General features: G+C 40.9%; 1 protein-coding gene across 1 annotated transcript in view; it reads right to left on the reverse strand.

Annotated features, from left to right (window-relative positions):
- Window positions 1–16,967, reverse strand: part of TSPAN8 (tetraspanin 8) — a 184,266-nt gene extending 167,299 nt beyond the window's left edge. Inside the window, exon 1 of the mRNA XM_069584009.1 lies at window positions 16,881–16,967. The gene's annotated coding sequence lies outside the window, so the exon portion shown is untranslated. The remainder of the gene's footprint in view (window positions 1–16,880) is intronic.
- Window positions 16,968–18,018: the final 1,051 nt, after the last annotated feature.

Genomic DNA, 18,018 nt, shown 5'->3' on the forward strand with positions numbered 1-18,018 from the left:
GGGATTTCACTGACAGAAATTTCATATGAGCCAAGTGCATGATCTGACGGCTAGGAAAGCTAGTGTGAGTACAGGTTGCCTTAGCAGCAGCGAGTCGTTTACGGCATAAGCCCATCTAATTGAGAACCAGTTTGGTATGGCCATCACCAGTGGTGTAACAAATAGAATCAGAGAGATGGAAGGCCTGTTGCACTCTGTACGGTCATGCCACCTGAGTGCTCTCTGTTCAGCGCTAGTGGCACGTTTTAAGAGGGATATTGACAAATCCAAGTATCTGAAGATGCTGCCAACTGGAAAGAGCTCCAGAAAACGGATTCTATGCTCCAATTCTGGGCAGAGGAAAAATACTCAGAATTTTTTAAGCTGGAGAAGGAAAGGCTTTCCTTGAGAGTTTTCATGATTGAAATGTGCCCAGTTCTCTGTCTTGCGATCTCCACAGCTAGGGCCACTGGAGTGCCATTTTTATTCACTCATTGCTGCTGCTACTGCTGCTAAGTGGCTTCAGTCGTGTCCTACTCTGTGCGACCCCATAGATGGCAGCCCACCAGGCTCCCCCCATCCCTGAGATTCTCCAGGCAAGAACACTGGAGTGGGTTGCCATTTCCTTCTCCAATGCATGAAAGTGAAAAGTGACAGTGAAGTCACTCAGTCATGTCCAACTCCTAGCCACCTCATGGACTGCAGCCTACCAGGCTCCTCCATTCATTGGATTTGCCAGGCAAGAGTACTGGAGTGGGGTGCCATTGCCTTCTCTGATTCACTCATTAAGCATCTCTAATTTGCATTATGTGAAAACATGAATCCAGCCTCTACTAAGGGAAAGCATAAAGAACCTTGATTTAATGGCTCACTTGTTTTAAATTGTTGGTGATCTCACAAGAAGTTCATGGACTCTGATCCCTGTGACCAAACTATAACCGCATTCCCCATTGCAGCATCTGAATCCATGGTGTGTTCTGCATGCTTTGATTGTCTTCCTGGTGATGTTATCACCTGTCTGCCTCCTTACCTGGATTTCCGAGTCTAGTCCATTTACAGTTTCCCTGTGACTGTATTGGCATAGACATCACCTTAAGGACCTCCTCCTTAAGGAACTGTTGATCCTGAAGGCTATCCCACTGGTCAGACTTGTAAACATACCTAGGTCCCAGGCCCCATAGGCTCCCTTCCTACACCCATCATCTGCACGATTCAGAAGACTGGGTATGTCAGATGTAGAGGAAATAAGGTGATGGTTTTTTAAATACAATTGCAATGAATATGTTTCAAATAATCAGTCTTGAGAAAAATCCCGAGAAGCTTCCTTCTCAGAGAGAAAGTGAGGGCTCTTCAGGAGCTCCCATGAACCCTGGGAGTGATTGCAACAATGCCACAAAATGATTTTTGCATTGTTACAAAACTGGGCTAGATTGAGTCTAGGGTAGAGTCCCAAGCTTTGCTGTATTAACTATCAGCCAGGAAGCATATTTTTAAAATGGCAGAAGTCCCAGAATTCAGTGGGTGCAGATTGGAGTCCAAGAATCAGCATTTCTGACAACCCACCCCCTCTCCAAGTGATTTCAATACATGTGAACGTGGGTTATGTTGTTTAAAACACGCCTCAAAGGAGAGTAGCCAACATTTACTGAAAGTCCTCTCTATGTTAACAGTTTTGTGTATTTTTTCTTAATTACACCTCAAATAGTTCTTGAGAGCTGTGGCATAATTATTAAAGACCTAGCCTCAAGAACTAGACTATTAAGATTCTAATCTGACTTCTCTACTTCCTAAAATTTTCCCCATCTCAATTTCCATTTCTGCAAAATGGGGTTCATATTAGTAATGACCTCATAAAGTTATGAAGATTAAATCATTCATCTCATATGATGTACTTAAAACAGTTCTTGGCACATAGTAAGCACTTAGCATTACTATTCCTGTGAGGCAGTACTAGAGTTCCCCCATTAATACATAAGGAAATTGAGACTCAAGGAAATGAAGTCAGTTTGCCTCAGATCCCTCGCTAGTCATGACTTCAGTCTGTCTTCAAAGATTGTCCATTATATTGTTCCTTCCAACTCTGAGAGTATATGATCCTACCAGCCAAAGAGATCATCATTGATAGGATTGGTTGGGAAACTGATTCTAAAGATGGCCCTATTCCTGTGGGGATTGCTGCTGCTGCTGCTGCTGCTGCTGCTGCTGCTGCTGCTGCTGCTAAGTCGCTTCAGTCATGTCTGACTCTGAGTGACCCCATAGACGGCAGCCCACCAGGCTCCCCCATCCCTGGGATTCTCCAGGCAAGAACACTGGAGTGGGTTGCCATTTCCTTCTCCAATGCATGAAAGTGAAAAGTGAAAGTGAAGTCTCTCAGTCGTGTCCGACTCTTAGCGACCCCATGGACTGCAGCCCACCAGGCTCCTCTATCCATGGGATTTTCCAGGCAAGAGTACTGGAGTGGGGTGCCATGCCTTCTCCAGTTTCTGTGAGGATCAGACAGACACTTATCTCAAATTCCACCAGGAATGATTTTACAAATGAGAAAACTGAGGTTAAGAGAGTGAAATGATGTTGATAAGCACTCATTCAAGGGTTTAAATCTGAACCTATGTTTCTTCTGCCCCCTACCGTGTGGCTCTAACCTAGAGTGAGTCACTGTCTGGAAAATCCTTCTTCTCATCCTAGTAAACACAAATGTTTTAGAAACAAAAGTGGAATTTAGGGTAAAACTCGTTCTTGTACAAAGACACTGCCACCCATAAACATGGAAAGAGCATACTTGAGAAAAATATTTATTTGCTATCCCATAGGTGCAGCCTAGAAAACTGCTAACATTTGACACCTTGAAAGTAACCTCAAAAGACAGCACCATGGGGAGAGAATCTATCTTAAAAACAAGGCAAATATAGGAAACTGGGCATAGAATGAATTGCTTCTTGGACACATGCAACCTTGTCTGACGCCTTGCCTCTGCCACTTACTAGCAGTTTTCTGAAATTCGGTTTCCTCATTTACAAGGAGGCTATCACACCTATCTTGTAGAGGGTGAGATTTCAAGTGGCATCTTTTAAGCAAAGCCCCTAGAACAGCAATCATCACACGGAAAGTGCTCAGTGATCATGGCCACAAATCGGGACCTCTAAACTGCTAGTGGAGGTGATGGAATTCCAGTTGAGCTGTTTCAAATCGTGAAAGATGATGCTGTGAAAGTGCTGCACTCAATATGCCAGCACATTTGGAAAACTCAGCAGTGGCCACAGGACTGGAAAAGGTCAGTTTTCATTCCAATCCCAAAGAAAGGCAATGCCAAAGAATGCTCAAACTACCGCACAATTGCACTCATCTCACATGCTAGTAAAGTAATGCTCAAAATTCTCCAAGCCAGGCTTCAGCAATACTTGAACCGTGAACTTCCTGATGTTCAAGATGGTTTTGGAAAAGGCAGAGAAACCAGAGATCAAATTGCCAACATCTGCTGGATCATCAAAAAAGCAAGAGAGTTCCAGAAAAAACGTCTATTTCTGCTTTATTGACTATGCCAAAGCCTTTGTCTATGTGGATCACAATAAATTGTGGAAAATTCTGAAAGAGATGGGAATACCAGACCACCTGACCTCCCTCCTGAGAAACGTATTGCAGGTCAGGAAACAACAGTTAGAAGTGGACATGAAACAACAGACTGGTTCCAAATAGGAAAAGGAGTACATCAAAGCTGTATATTGTCACCCTGCTTATTTAACTTATATACAGAGTACATCATGAGAAATGCTGGGCTGGATGAAGCACAAGCCGGAATCAAGATTGCTGGGAGAAATATCAATAACCTCAGATATGCAGATGACACCACCCTTATAGCAGAAAGTGAAGAGGAGCTAAAATGCCTTTTGATGAAAGTGAAAGAGGAGAGTGAAAAAGTTGGCTTAAAGCTAAATATTCAAAAAACGAAGATCATGGCATCTGGTCCCATCACTCCATGGGAAATAGATGGGGAAACAGTGGAATACAGTGTAAGACTTTATTTTTGGGGGCTCCAAAGTCACTGCAGATGGTGATTGCAGCCATGAAATTAAAAGACGCTTACTCCTTGGAAGAAAAGTTATGACCAACCTAGATAGCATATTCAAAAGCTGAGACGTTACTTTGCCAACAAAGGTCTGTCTTGTCAAGGCTATTGTTTTTCCTGTGGTCATATATGGATGTGAGAGTTGGACTGTGAAGAAGGCTGAGCGCCAAAGAATTGATGCTTTTGAACTGTGGTGTTGGAGAAGACTCTTGAGAGTCCCTTGGACTGCAAGGAAATCCAACCAGTCCATTCTGAAGGAGATCAACCCTGGGGTTTCTTTGGAAGGATTGATGCTAAAGCTGAAACTCCAGTACTTTGGCCACCTCATGCGAAGAGTTGACTCATTGGAAAAGACTCTGATGCTGGGAGTGATTGGGGGCAGGAGGAGAAGGGGACGACCGAGGATGAGATGGCTGGATGGCATCACTGACTCAATGGACGTGAGTTTGAGTGAACTCCAGGAGTTGGTGCTGGACAGGGAGCCCTGGCGTGCTGCAATTCATGGGGTCGCAAACAGTCGGACACGACTGAGCGACTGAACCGAAACTGCCACAATAGGGAAGCACAGTGTTCATCTCATGCTCCAGAGAGCAGGGAGCACACTGTGTAACCATGTGGGCAGGGAAAAGGATGCTAGCAAAGAGGGTAAAGAGAAAAGTTCACAGTCTGCACATATTGCACCAAACCTTGAGACAGAGCTCTTCCGAGGAAATAATTGTGAGAATCTAATATTACTATGTTTCTTTGCCCAAGTCAGTATCTCTTTGTAAAATTCTTAGTATGACTGTCTAAATAACATACAATCATTTCATACAATCTCCTCTAGGATGAAAAACTTGTCCTACACATCTCTCTATTCCTAATGCTGGTTATAAAGGTTTTATTGAATGAAAGAATAAAAGTGTGAATAAATGAATCAATTAATGGCATTCAGGTTTCCACAAAAGAAACCAAGCATAAACAAGTCCTCAGAACGAATACACTAAGGAATTTTCTAATTCAGAGGATAGCAAATTTTTTTCTGTAGAAAGCATACCATCAATGTTCTAAGCTTTGAGGAACATACAGTCTCTGTCGCGTATACTCAACTTCGCCATCACAGCATGAAAGCAGCCGAGCGTGCTATGCATACTACATCGCTCACCCGTGTCCAACTCTGCGTGACCCCACGGTCCATCGCCCACCAGGCTCCTCTGTCCATGGGATTCTCCAGGCAAGCATACTGAGTGGGTTGCCGTGCCCTCCTCCAGGGGATCTTCCTGACCCAGGGATCGAACCTGTGTCTCATATTTCCTGCACTGGCAGGCAGGTTCTTTACCAAGCAGCCATAGGCAATGCAAAAACAAATGAATGGGTCTGTGTGATTTACGGATACTGAAATTTAAATTTCCTATCATTTTCATGTGTCAAAAGATATTCTTTTAAAAAATATTTTTCAATTGTTTTAAACATAAGGACCATTCCTAGCTCACGGTCAGTACAGAAACAGGCAGACTGTCCTAGACTCTAGTCATTTCCACAAGCACCGGTAAACGTTTCTGTGCAAAGCTGTTTCCAATTAAGAAAGGAGGGGCTGAGTTTAAAGCCATTTCTTCAGTGCTCCTAAATATTTTTTTTACACCCATGTTAAAAAAAAAAAAAAGCTCAAACTCAAAATACATACAAATGGTAGCTTTATTCTAGCTTTCAACCTCCAGTGGTTGATGTGATATGCCTGCCTCATGATATAGACACAAGAGAGCCTTTACTAGAAACATAAGTAGAAAAAACACACTCTAAGAGATATATTCCCTTAAATGTAAACATTTCTTCTAAATGATCATTTACTGGGAAAGTCAAATGTTCCATGAATATAAGGGTAACTAGGTATCCATTAGGATCTTCTTAAGGGAGCCTAAACTTCATGATAGGCTGTTCATTTTAAACTCATGCGTAGAATCTAAATGAATTAACCATCCACATTTAGAAAGTTCAGATAAGCATCCATATGGTTACCTACACTGCATTTCTGTTATCTCTAAAATGTCAGTGCAGGCAAAAACAGGAACAGGATATCTGTGAGATTTAAATCTCTGCTAATCTAGTCAGTTTGTACACTGGCTATAGATAGCAAACCAAAAACCATAACTATGAATAATGAGACAATCTTTGGGCATTTTAAAAAATCAAACAAGTATCCTTATCACATGTACTCACTTTTATTTTAAAACAGCATTATTTATGGCCTGCTGGAGGGAAAGGCATAATCTTAGAAGGGCTAATCTTAGTAGCTAAAATTTAGAAATAGAAAGAGAATTTTATTTAAAAGATCATCTGGGGCCCATCCCAAATTTACCACTGACTCACCTGAACACTGGCAAGTTAGAACCTCTTGAATCACAGTCTCCTCATTGTTAACTTCTCATGATAATTATTTTGGTTAACTTCTTGTGATTCAAAGAATACTTTAATACTACATCTGCTGAGCTGGATAAGAACCAGAGGTTGTATTTGACAGAAGACTCAGGACCAGTAATTCTATACCCCCACCACTAGATAAATCAACAGTCAGTCTTCAAGGTTCCTGATTATCTGTTTCTTGCTTTTTTATACATACTAATTCATGTTGGTCATGAATACATAGATGTAGGATGTAATAACTAATATCAAATAACTAGTTATCTAGTTTTGGGCTTCCCTGGTGGCTCAGCTGGTAAAGAATCTGTCTGCAATGCAGGAGACCTGGGTTCAATCCCTGGGTTGGGAAGGTAAGGCTACCCACTTCAGTATTCTGGCCTGGAGAATTCCATGGACTGTATAGTCCACGGGGTGGCAAAGAGTCAGATAGAACTGAGCAACTTTCACTTTCAATAACTAGTTATCTAGTATTATAACAGTGTTTGAGTTATGGTCCATAGGAAGTCAAAAATACATGGGATTTTTATTATCTCTCTTCCTTTTCTTGGTTCCTGAAATCCCTTTAGAGTACCTGTTCAGATTGTAGCATTTATTCTTTTACCTGGAGTTCCTAACTTTCTAAGCAGCCTAACATCTTAAAATGTTTTACATGATTTATTTGTCAATGAATAAATATCCATTTTGTTTGTTTTTTACTACTCTATCCTAAGTAGTATATCTAAAAAGCAAACAATAAAGACTGCAAGGAGATTAAACCAGTTAATCCTAAAGGAAATCAACCCTAAATATTCATTGGAAGGACTGATACTGAAGCTGAAGCTCCAATACTTTGGCCACCCGATGTAAAGAGCCAACTCATTGGAAAACACCCTAATCCTGGGAAAGATTGAAGGCAAAGGAGAAGGGGGCAGCAGAGGATGAAATGGTTAGGTAGTTATCACCAATTCAATGGACATGAATTTGAGCAAACTTCAAGAGATAGTGAAAGACAGAGAAGCCTGGCGTGCTGCAACCCATGTAGCTGCAAAGAGTTCCCACTAATGGGCATACACACTAAGGAAACCAGAATTGAAAGAGACACGTGTACCCCAATGTTCATCGCAGCACTGTTTATAATAGCCAGGACATGGAAGCAACCTAGATGTCCATCAGCAGATGAATGGATAAGAAAGCTGTGGTACATATACACAATGAAGTATTACTCAGCCATTAAAAAGGAATACATTTGAATCAGTTCTAATGAGATGGATGAAACTGGAGCTGATTATATAGAGTGAAGTAAGCCAGAAAGAAAAACACCAATACAGTATACTAACACATATATATGGAATTTAGAAAGATGGTAATGATAACCCTGTATGCGAGACAGCAAAAGAGACACAGATGTATAGAACAGTCTTTTGGACTCTGTGGGAGAGGGAGAGGGTGGAATGATTTGGGAGAATGGCTTTGAAACATGCATAATATCATATAAGAAATGAATCGCCAGTCTAGGTTTGATGCAAGATACAGGATGCTTGAGGCTGGTGCACTGGGATGACCCAGAGGGATGGTATGGGGAGGGAGGTGGGAGGGGGGTTCAGGATTGGGAACACATGTACACCCGTGGCGGATTGATGTTGATGTATGGCAAAATCAATACAATATTGTAAAATTTAAAAAAAATAAATAAATAATAAAATTTAAAAAAAAAAAAAGAGTTGGACACAACTTAGCGACTGAACAACAACAAAAACCCCCAATTGATCCTATCTCAAGAGATTACCAATGTTTTGTGTGTGGTATCTAATCTCCTAAACCTGTCTCTATGCATTAAGGCATTCACCAACATATATATCTACATACTGATTTTTGCTTACTTCATCTCTTTAACTTGGATTATCTTTTATATTTACTCTGCAATTTGTTTTATTTCACTTAAAATGTATCTAGGACATGCTAGCAGATGAATATATATTATACACACACATATATATAATTGAGTTGACCTTATTCTGGTTTGATATCTGCATAATATCCCACAGCATGGACTTTTAAAATAAATATTTTCAATAATTCTCTAAATGGATAGACTTCAGGATTTTTTCCCAGGTGTTTCCACTACAAACATCCATATACAGTTGACCCTTGAACAACCTATGGTTTGGGGCACTGACCCTCCTTGCAGTTGAAAATCTGCAGGTAGTATGTGTATAGCCAGTCTTCTGTATACATGATCTCCCCACAAACTCAGTTCCACATCTGTGGATTCAACCGCAGGTGGATTGCATGGTACTATAGTATTTACTGTCGAAAAAAATCTGTGTATACGTGGACCTGTGCAGCTTAAACCTGTAGTGTTCAGAGGTCAACTGTGTATGTTTATGCAGTTGGGCAAATATTAATATTTCTCTTGGACATAATCCAAAAATAGGAATTTTCCTGACAAATAACTTTCCTAAAGATTAAATGAGCTCACTCCAGGTATATGTGAATATTAATATTATTAAGCTCTTTAATGGTTTCCAATATAATGGGTGAAAAATATTTGATTAGTGCTTTATGATCTACTTTCTTCATCAATAGTAAGTGTGATTATATTTTAAAGTATTTATTAAACATTTGACTTTATTTCTTCCATTAGGCTTTTTTGTCTTTTTGTTAATCACTGTGTAGCAACACTTTAAAGGTTTGCAACAATAACCCTTTGTCATTAGTATTGAAAACATTTTCTCCAAATTTGTCGTGTCATTTGACTCTTCTAATGATATAGATGAACACATACAGAAATTTAATTTTTGTAGTCAACCATCTATTTATTTCTTTAAGGGCTCTGAAGTGAAGTGAAGAGAAGTGAAGTCGCTCAGTCGTGTCCGACTCTTTGCGACCCCGTGGACTGCAGCCCACCAGGCTCCTCCGTCCATGGGATTCTCCAGGCAAGAATACTGGAGTGGGTTGCCATTTCCTTCTCCAGGGGATCCTCCCGACCCAGGGATAGAAACTGGGTCTCCCACATTACAGGCACATGCTTTACTGCCTGAACCACCAGGGGACCCCTAAGATCTCTGAGGCCCCTTCTTTCTTAATTTCCCTTTTCCTTTGTTTTCACTTTTATTTTCCTCCAGTTTTAAAACTGACATGTAGCACTCTATAGGTTGCATGTGTACAGCATAATGATTTCACTTACATCATGAAATGATGGTCACAATAAACTTAAAGAACATCTGTCATCTCACATACATACAAAATTTTTTAAAACAGAAACAAAATTTTTTTGTGATACATGTATATGTATAGCTGACTCACTTTGCTGTACACCAGAAACACAGCACTGCGAATCAACCAAAAATTTAGTTAAAACAAAATTAATTTTTTTAAAAGTCTGCCAGTGAGAAAGAGACTCACTCACAGGTACATGCCCCTGGATGCCAACAACTCAGCAACAATCTCACTTGAGTAATTATGCTTAAAGAGATGATATCAGCCTACTTATGCTTCTCAAAGTAAGCCAATGCTGTTCAACACTCTACAGAATATCAGCAGTCTACTCTTCTCAGAGAGGCTTTGAAAGCATAGTTCTCCCTTATAAATAGATTGAGCTGTCTTTTTTATTTCAAGTATTAAGAAGTGATCTCACCACACTTTGGCATCAATAAAGATGTATTTGAAGCTAACTATGAGACTAAAAAAATAAAAGGGTGGTGAGGCAAGGTTGCTGCTCCTCCGTGACTTTAAAATGGAGTGTGCACTATTTCTAAAGGTGTTTAATGTCCCTAAATATCCTGAAAATGCAGCGAGGATAGGAATTAGGAATAAGAACAATATAGAAATCTGTGCAAGAAAAAACATCTCTGAACTGTAACTGAAATAATTCTAGTTTCCCATCTATCCAAATGTTCGTGATACCTACGATTTTAATTAGCTGACCTGCAGTACACCTTTAGATCCTTTTGGGGACTAGACAGATGAGTAAGAAAAGGAAGGGAAAAGGAGGATATAAAAGTGAAAATCAGTAAAGGAGAAAGAATAAAAAGAAGAGGAAGCAAGTTCTGACAGACTATGTGCAAGAAAGGCAAGCTTCAGTGCGTCTGTAACCTGAACCCAGGGTTTTCTTCGTGCTTCCTTCGGTCTCCCATAGCCTCACTCCTGGCCCCTGAGGAGTACTCTCAGAGGTCCTCTCTCGATTTCTTCCCCTTGTCTTAACTGAGGACCTAACTTTCTCTCACTTTTCTGTCAACTAATCCCCATAAGAAGGTTATAAACCTTTTGTTAAAAACATTTATTGGGCATTCACTGTGTATCAGGCCCAATACTGGGTGTTATTCCTCCCAGAGAGATTCTTAATGACCCAAGGGGCTGAAAACCCCAAATAATAAGTCCTCTGGTGAAATTTCAAGCCCTCGGATATCTGATAAGGCAGGTATTCGGGACCAGGGAACCATACAAATATCCAAGATAGTATTTGCAAACTTTGATAAATTCCTATAAGCCTTATTAAATTTCACCTTACTCCCACCTTTCCCATCCTCAAGATGAGACAAATTATACCTTTCATATTTCTCTGTGTCTTTACATGGAGGGAGGGATTAAGTTTACCAGAGCCATTGCAGGAAACAGTGGATTTGACTAATCTATCCCTTAGTCACTATCAGAAATAAAAATGTAAACAGAATGAATCTCTATGATTTCATACTATTTTGTGTTTTATGACTGCCATTATTCTCCATGTAGAAGAACTACAGCAGCTATAGCCCTTTGACTTCAACTTTCTTTGCATAAAGATTTGAAAATCATGATGATGTTAATACAGACACAATTTTCTAATTCTGTCTGCTAAACTACTGCTAAATTTAATACCTATATGATGGCAAAGCTTTCTTCGCCATGAAAATGTCAGTTGCCATTGTATTTAGTATGAAATCAGCCCCCAGATTTTTTTACTTTTAAAACTGGAAGGGAATTCACTCAAAATTGTATGGGCTAGGGGCCTGCCTGGTGGCTGAGTGATAAAGAGTTCGCCTGCCAGTGCAGGAGACATGGGTTCGATCCCTGATTCAGGAGGATCCCATGTGCTGGGGAGCAACTAAGTCACAACAATTGAGCCTGTGCCCTGGAGCTCAGGATCCACAACTTCTGCCGCCGCCGCACCCTGGAGGCCATGCTCCACCGAGGAGCCACCGCAGTGAGCTGGCCACGCACGGCGACTGGAGAGCCACCCCCATTCTCTGCAACCGAGAAAGCCCAGGCAGCAATGGAGACCCGGCACAGCCAAAACAATAAGTAGACAAAGTTTTCAAGAGACTGTGTGGGTTAGAATTAAATTTGTTTAAATACATTCAACATCTGAGTACTTAAAATTGATCTCCTTATTTAAAATATTTGCTTTCTTAAGCTGCATGTACTAAATAAATGAACTGTTTATGTTTTCCCCTAATTTTTCAGTAAAATAGGATGTATACTTTCTTAAAGTAGAAAGTGATCTGAATTCCAACAGTTTTGCCCCTATTTCTTAAGTTTTCATAGGCCAGGTCCAAAAAGAATCTCTGACATCCCCTGGCATCTCTTTTTTTTTTTTTTTCCTTACTTTTCTCCTTTTCTTTCTTTTCTTTTCTTTTTTTTTTTTTTCTTCTGAAATATTGACAGAACTGGTGTATTTTCCTCTTACAAAACTGAACCACGGAAAACACTTCTGTGTGATGTTTGTGTATTTACATATTTTATTGCTTTTTTAATGGAGCTAATTCCATTGTAATGGTAACCTAATCTAGAAATTACCATGTCAACAATAAACTGTTAACATAATAATGTTGTTGGAAGAACCAAGTTGGAACATTGTTTGACAATTCATTACCATATGCTCTCATTAGTGATATAGCTCTAGGCAATCCCTGAGGTTCTACCTGTCTCAGATTCTCCATCTGTAAAAGGGAGATAATAATTCCTCTATGGCTCAGACAGGAAAGAATTTGCCTGCAATGCAGGATACCTGAGTTCAGTCCTTGGGTTGGGAAGATCCCCTGGAGAAGGGAATGACAACCCACTCCAGTATTCTTGCCTGGAGAATCCCATGGACAGAGGAACCGGCAGGCTACAGGGAAGGACACCACTGAGTGACTGACACTTTCCTGCAAAGTGGATTCATAATTCTTAGGAACAAATGGGATCAAACACAACAATGTAGCAAAAGCACTTGGTAGATGTTTAAAAAAATTAAATCAAATACTCTTTTCTAGTACACATATGGCAAGCTTTGGTACAAGGACCATACAAGAGAGGGACTGAAAGAAAAAATTTAAATAAGACTAAGCAAAGACATTGTAGCTTTTCTCCTAGCTAGCCTAGAAAATTAGTTATACAGCTACTATTTTGTTAACAGTATTAGTGAGGAGGAATTCGGATAGGAAGGTCCAAGAATGTCAATTTCTATTAGGTTAATTTGTCACTCCAGAAAGATACACACTGAACATTTCAGGAAATATACATCCTGTATTCTTGGATTTCTGATTGAGACATTATAACTCATTTTATATGGCCTTCTCACCAGCAGTAATATTTTCTTATTTTTATTTCATTTTACTACTGTTTCAAACTTATCATTATTTTTTTTTTATTTTTTTTTAAATTTTAAAATCTTTAATTCTTACATGCATTCCCAAACATGAACCCCCCTCCCACCTCCCTCCCCATAACATCTTTCTGGGTCATCCCCATGCACCAGCCCCAAGCATGCTGCATCCTGCGTCAGACATAGACTGGCGATTCAATTCACATGATAGTATACATGTTAGAATGTCATTCTCCCAAATCATCCCACCCTCTCCCTCTCCCTCTGAGTCCAAAAGTCCGTTATACACATCTGTGTCTCTTTCCCTGTCTTGCATACAGGGTCGTCATTGCCATCTTCCTAAATTCCATATATATGTGTTAGTATACTGTATTGGTGTTTTTCTTTCTGGCTTACTTCACTCTGTATAATCGGCTCCAGTTTCATCCATCTCATCAGAACTGATTCAAATGAATTCTTTTTAACGGCTGAGTAATACTCCATTGTGTATATGTACCACTGCTTTCTTATCCATTCATCTGCTGATGGACATCTAGGTTCAAACTTATCATTATATCAAATGAACCTTTATCAAATTCTTCCTACAAAACTCCATGTCCGTCTGTCTCAGCTTCCACGGCACATTTTGCAAGTTAAGTCAATGTCTACATCAGCCCTTCTATTATAAATTTGTTTTCTAGGGGTTCAAACTCATCTGTAAAAATTGACTAAGGCTGAAACTTGACAAACAGCTTAGAAGCACATTTTGTTTTACCATTTTTCAAGAAAATCCATATAGCTATTTCTAAATTGCTGTATATCAGGCTCAAACAAAACACATCTTGGCCAACACAAGACACCTATTTAAATTAATTCACATCATAAACCGGGTTTTTTTGTTTGTTTGTTTGTTTGTTTTTTTACTTTGACTGAGCAACTGAACTGAACTGAATACTGTATTGGTTTTGCCATACATTGACATGAATCCACCACGGGTGTACATCAGTTACCGATCCTGAACCCCCTTCCCACCTCCCACCCCATATCATCTCTCCGGATCATCCCCATGCACCAGCCCCAAGCATCCTGTATCCTGTATCAAACATAGACTGGCGATTCGTTTCTTACATGATAGTATACATGTTTCAGTGCCATTCTCCCAAATCATCCCACCCTCTCCATCTCCCTCAGAGTCCAAAAGTCCATTCTATACATCTGTGTCTCTTTTGCTGTCTCGCATACAGGGTTATCATTACCATCTTTCTAAATTCCATATATATGTGTTAGTATACTGTATTGGTGTTTTTCTTTCTGGCTTACTTCACTCTGTATAATCGGCTCCAGTTTCATCCATCTCATTAGAACTGATTCAAATGTATTCTTTTTAATGGCTGAGTAATACTCCATTGTATAAACAGGGGTTTTTTAATGCAATGTTTCCATGCCTGGCTCTCATCTCTCCTCCAAGTCCTTCAGCCACCACCCTGGGTGGCTGCCTGATCACCTGGTGTCCGGCCTCTCTGACACCTGCACCCCATCCTTGGAACCATGAGATGCCTAGCTAATATCTCATGCTGTCTTAGGGCTGTGAGTTTCCTGGAAGCTGCCAACTGAATTGACACATCAAGAATATCCTTGGCTCAGCCCTGTTTCTCCTCTGTCCTACCCAAATACATGCCCACATAGTACTGTGGTCACCTCCATAAGCCCCTGGAGGCAGCCTCTGAAAAACCTGCTTCTCACCCCTGTAGGTAGAGCTGTCTCTAATCTGACAAATCATGCCATGGCTCTGAACTGTTGGAAAAGAATTCTCCACGGGTTTCCCTTGTCTTTGCACATCTTGCAAATGAGGCATCCACTGCTTTCTGTTTCAATGATGTTTATATAGTTAACAGCCTTGGAAGGCAGAGATAGGGTCTTCCTCTGGGGGAAGGGGCATACATGCTTGCTTTGCAGCATCATCAAAGATAATGTCTCACAAAATAAAGGCCAGGCATGCTTGGTGCCCATTACGGTGGACTCAGGTTCCTAAACTCCTAAACAGGAGCAGTCCTCACCTGCCTCTCCAAGCACCATCTGGCCTTCTTCACATTCACCCTGCAGGAAGTGGGCCTTGAGGAAAGTGAAAGTGTCCATCACTCAGTTGTGTCTGACTCTTTGTGACTACATGGACGCAGCCTGCCAGGCTCCTCTGTCCATGGAAATCTCCAGGCAAGAACACTGGAGTGGGTTATCATTCCCTCCTCCAGGGGATCTTCCCGACACAGGGATTAAACCCAGGTCTTCTGCATTGCAGGCAGATGCTTTACTCTTGAGCCACGAGGGAAGCCCACACAAATGCTGACTCCCCTGCAATTCCTATTACTCTGAGTCCTTTTCCTCTGATCCAGGTATCTCATCTCTTCTGACAAGATTCATGAAACTCCAGCAGGTTAACTTGTTAGCTTGCAAATAGGATGAAAGACTCTTACAAGGATGATGAAACTGAGAACACATAAACTGTCCCTGCCACTAGAATATAAGCTTCTTCCAGGCTGAGACCATGTCTAGTCTGTCATTTAATCATTCAGTCATACCCAGCTCTTTGTGACCTGGGACTGTAGCCCACCAGGCTCCTCTGTCCATGAGATTCCTCAAGCAGGAATACTGGAATGAGCTGCCATTCCCTTGTCCAGAAGGTCTTCCCAGCACAAGGATTGAAACCACATCTCATGCGCTGCCAGGCAGATTCTCTACCACTGAGCCCCCAGGGGAGCACATAGCTTTACTTATCACTTATCGCTGTATCCAAGAACTCAGACCAGTACCTAGTAAACAAATGCTGCTCAGTAAATACTTGTTGAATCAGTATGTGGTAGAGATGGAAATTCAAAACTGAGGAGGAGCAATCTCGGGGGGCTTCTTGGTGACAACAGGTTTAGTAAAGGAAGTGACATTTGAGGAAAGAACACTGATTGCTCCTCTAGCCTACTCTCTACTCCACTGTGAGAATTTGAAAATATCACTCAGAGACACTTTTAGATTGCTGGTAGAAACACATCTTCTAGCATCCTATAGCTTTTCTTCTTTGCCTCTAGTGGATCACGCAATGTAACCTCAAAGATACCGTATCCTCTGTGGTTCTCTCCCTTTGAATCTCAGCTTCTTAAATGTTTCTGCTCTCCCTCCCCAAAGGGCAGAATTGGAGCAGCAAAGTGAATGACAGCTTCTTTATCCCTTTTCTCAAAAACACATCTGTCAAGGGACAACCAGGGTATATTCCCTTAAAATACTGAAATTAATTTTTCCTGAATTTTTCCCAAAATTTAAAAAAAAAGATTCCCCCTCTACATTGGTTCTTTGATCTGACTTCATGAAAACATGCAATTTTCTATTCTATTTCCAGAGAAAGGTTTTTAATTCCTAATAAGAGTTTAGAAGGCCCAAGGCTAATTTGGAGACAGTTTTAAAACTGAAAAGGCCAGCGTGCTCATGTTCAGGAACAGCAGCCAAGTTGGGCAGAGACAAGAGAGGATGGGGAGTGGATGGTGACTGCAGAAGAAAAGGACAGAAAGCAATTACCTGCCTGGGTCTGAGCAGGGATCCTGGTATGGTCAGCACAAAAGTTCATAAGGAAACTTTAAATCTCAAATACAAAACCCTGAGAGAATCATATCGTCGTTGGATTGAGATGTTCCTTAGGATTCATGATGCAGAAAAAGCAGAACTTCTTAATATAGCTCTGATAATCCTTTGTTTTCCGTTAAACTGTTTCAGAAGGCTTCCACTTTTCCCATTATTTTTAGTCTCAGATGGAAAACCTTAAACACTCACACTTCACTGCCAACCTACAAACGAAAACCCAATCATAACATACAAATGGCTAGGGAGTCTGTGGACGTCGACGTGCGGAGATGAAAAGTCGATAGTTTTACTTACCAATTAGTCTCAGGCTTTACATCTTTCCAGCTTCAGAAGAGCAGATTCCTAACGAGTGGGTTTGAAGAGTTTGAAAAGTTTGATGTCATGGATGTCATGTTCATGACAGAGAAGGATTAACAGCGCTTGGCCTGCAGCGAGCACACGTCCAGGCAGGTGGCAGGCAGGATCCCACTCTGCAGAGCCAGGACACCTCAGGCGAGCCCGGCTTACCCAACCCCTGGCCTCCCCTTCAACAGACACTGCCAGCTGGAGCAAAAGGAGCCAAATGGTGTGGTGGTTTTCTAATGAGGCTAATCAGGGAGAGAACGAACCAAGTAAATTTTTTCTCATGGCCAACGGAAAGCTAAGTAATAAACTCAGACCTCCAGAGGTGAGAGGCTTATGTACTCACCAGCTGCCACTTCTGCCCTTCACACGAAGCCTCAGAGTGTGGCCATGCACTTAGAACTCTTGAAACGGGTGCCAGGAGTTCCCTTGCAAATAGCTTTTCATTCTGGGCAGTGAAGCAACCTCTGGGTGTGAAGTCACGTCTGAGGTTTACAAACTATTACTGACATCGATAAAATGCAACATTTGTTACCCTCCTTTCAGTATCCTGTAGGCGTACTGGCACTCATTAAATGCTTCCTAAAAATATCATTTGGCAAACTTTTGTGTTTTGTCTATAAAGGCTTAAGTACATCATTCAGAGCGTCATTTTAGAAGGCTGCTATAAAAATTTAAGTATGTGTTTTCATTAAATCAGTTTGTTTCATTTTAATTAATCTGCAGAACTCTTTCTCTCTGCCCAAAAGCACAGCTTATATTCCAAAGGACTGCTTTTGAAGCCTCCCTGTACCTCTAGGGGATCCCACACTGCTCTCAAATGGAGCCAAGTTTGTAGCTCTCAGTGTCAGCTTTCCTCAGATAATGCTTGAAACATAAAGGGTAAACCATTTAAGAATTCTTCAGCAGGATGTTTCACCAATTAATCTGTCAGTTAGATGTGCTTGCCTACATTCCCATCTGGTGTTTTGGGACTCCAAAAGCTGTCTAATTCAGGTATAAGTAGAAATGAGAATTGACTAGACATGCTTTTTAAACCAGGCTGAAAGGAAAGCTAATGACCACCTTGTTTAACTGGGGCCAAAAATAC

This window comes from Ovis canadensis, chromosome 3 (assembly GCF_042477335.2).
Source record: "Ovis canadensis isolate MfBH-ARS-UI-01 breed Bighorn chromosome 3, ARS-UI_OviCan_v2, whole genome shotgun sequence".
NCBI classification, from domain to species: domain Eukaryota; kingdom Metazoa; phylum Chordata; class Mammalia; order Artiodactyla; family Bovidae; genus Ovis; species Ovis canadensis.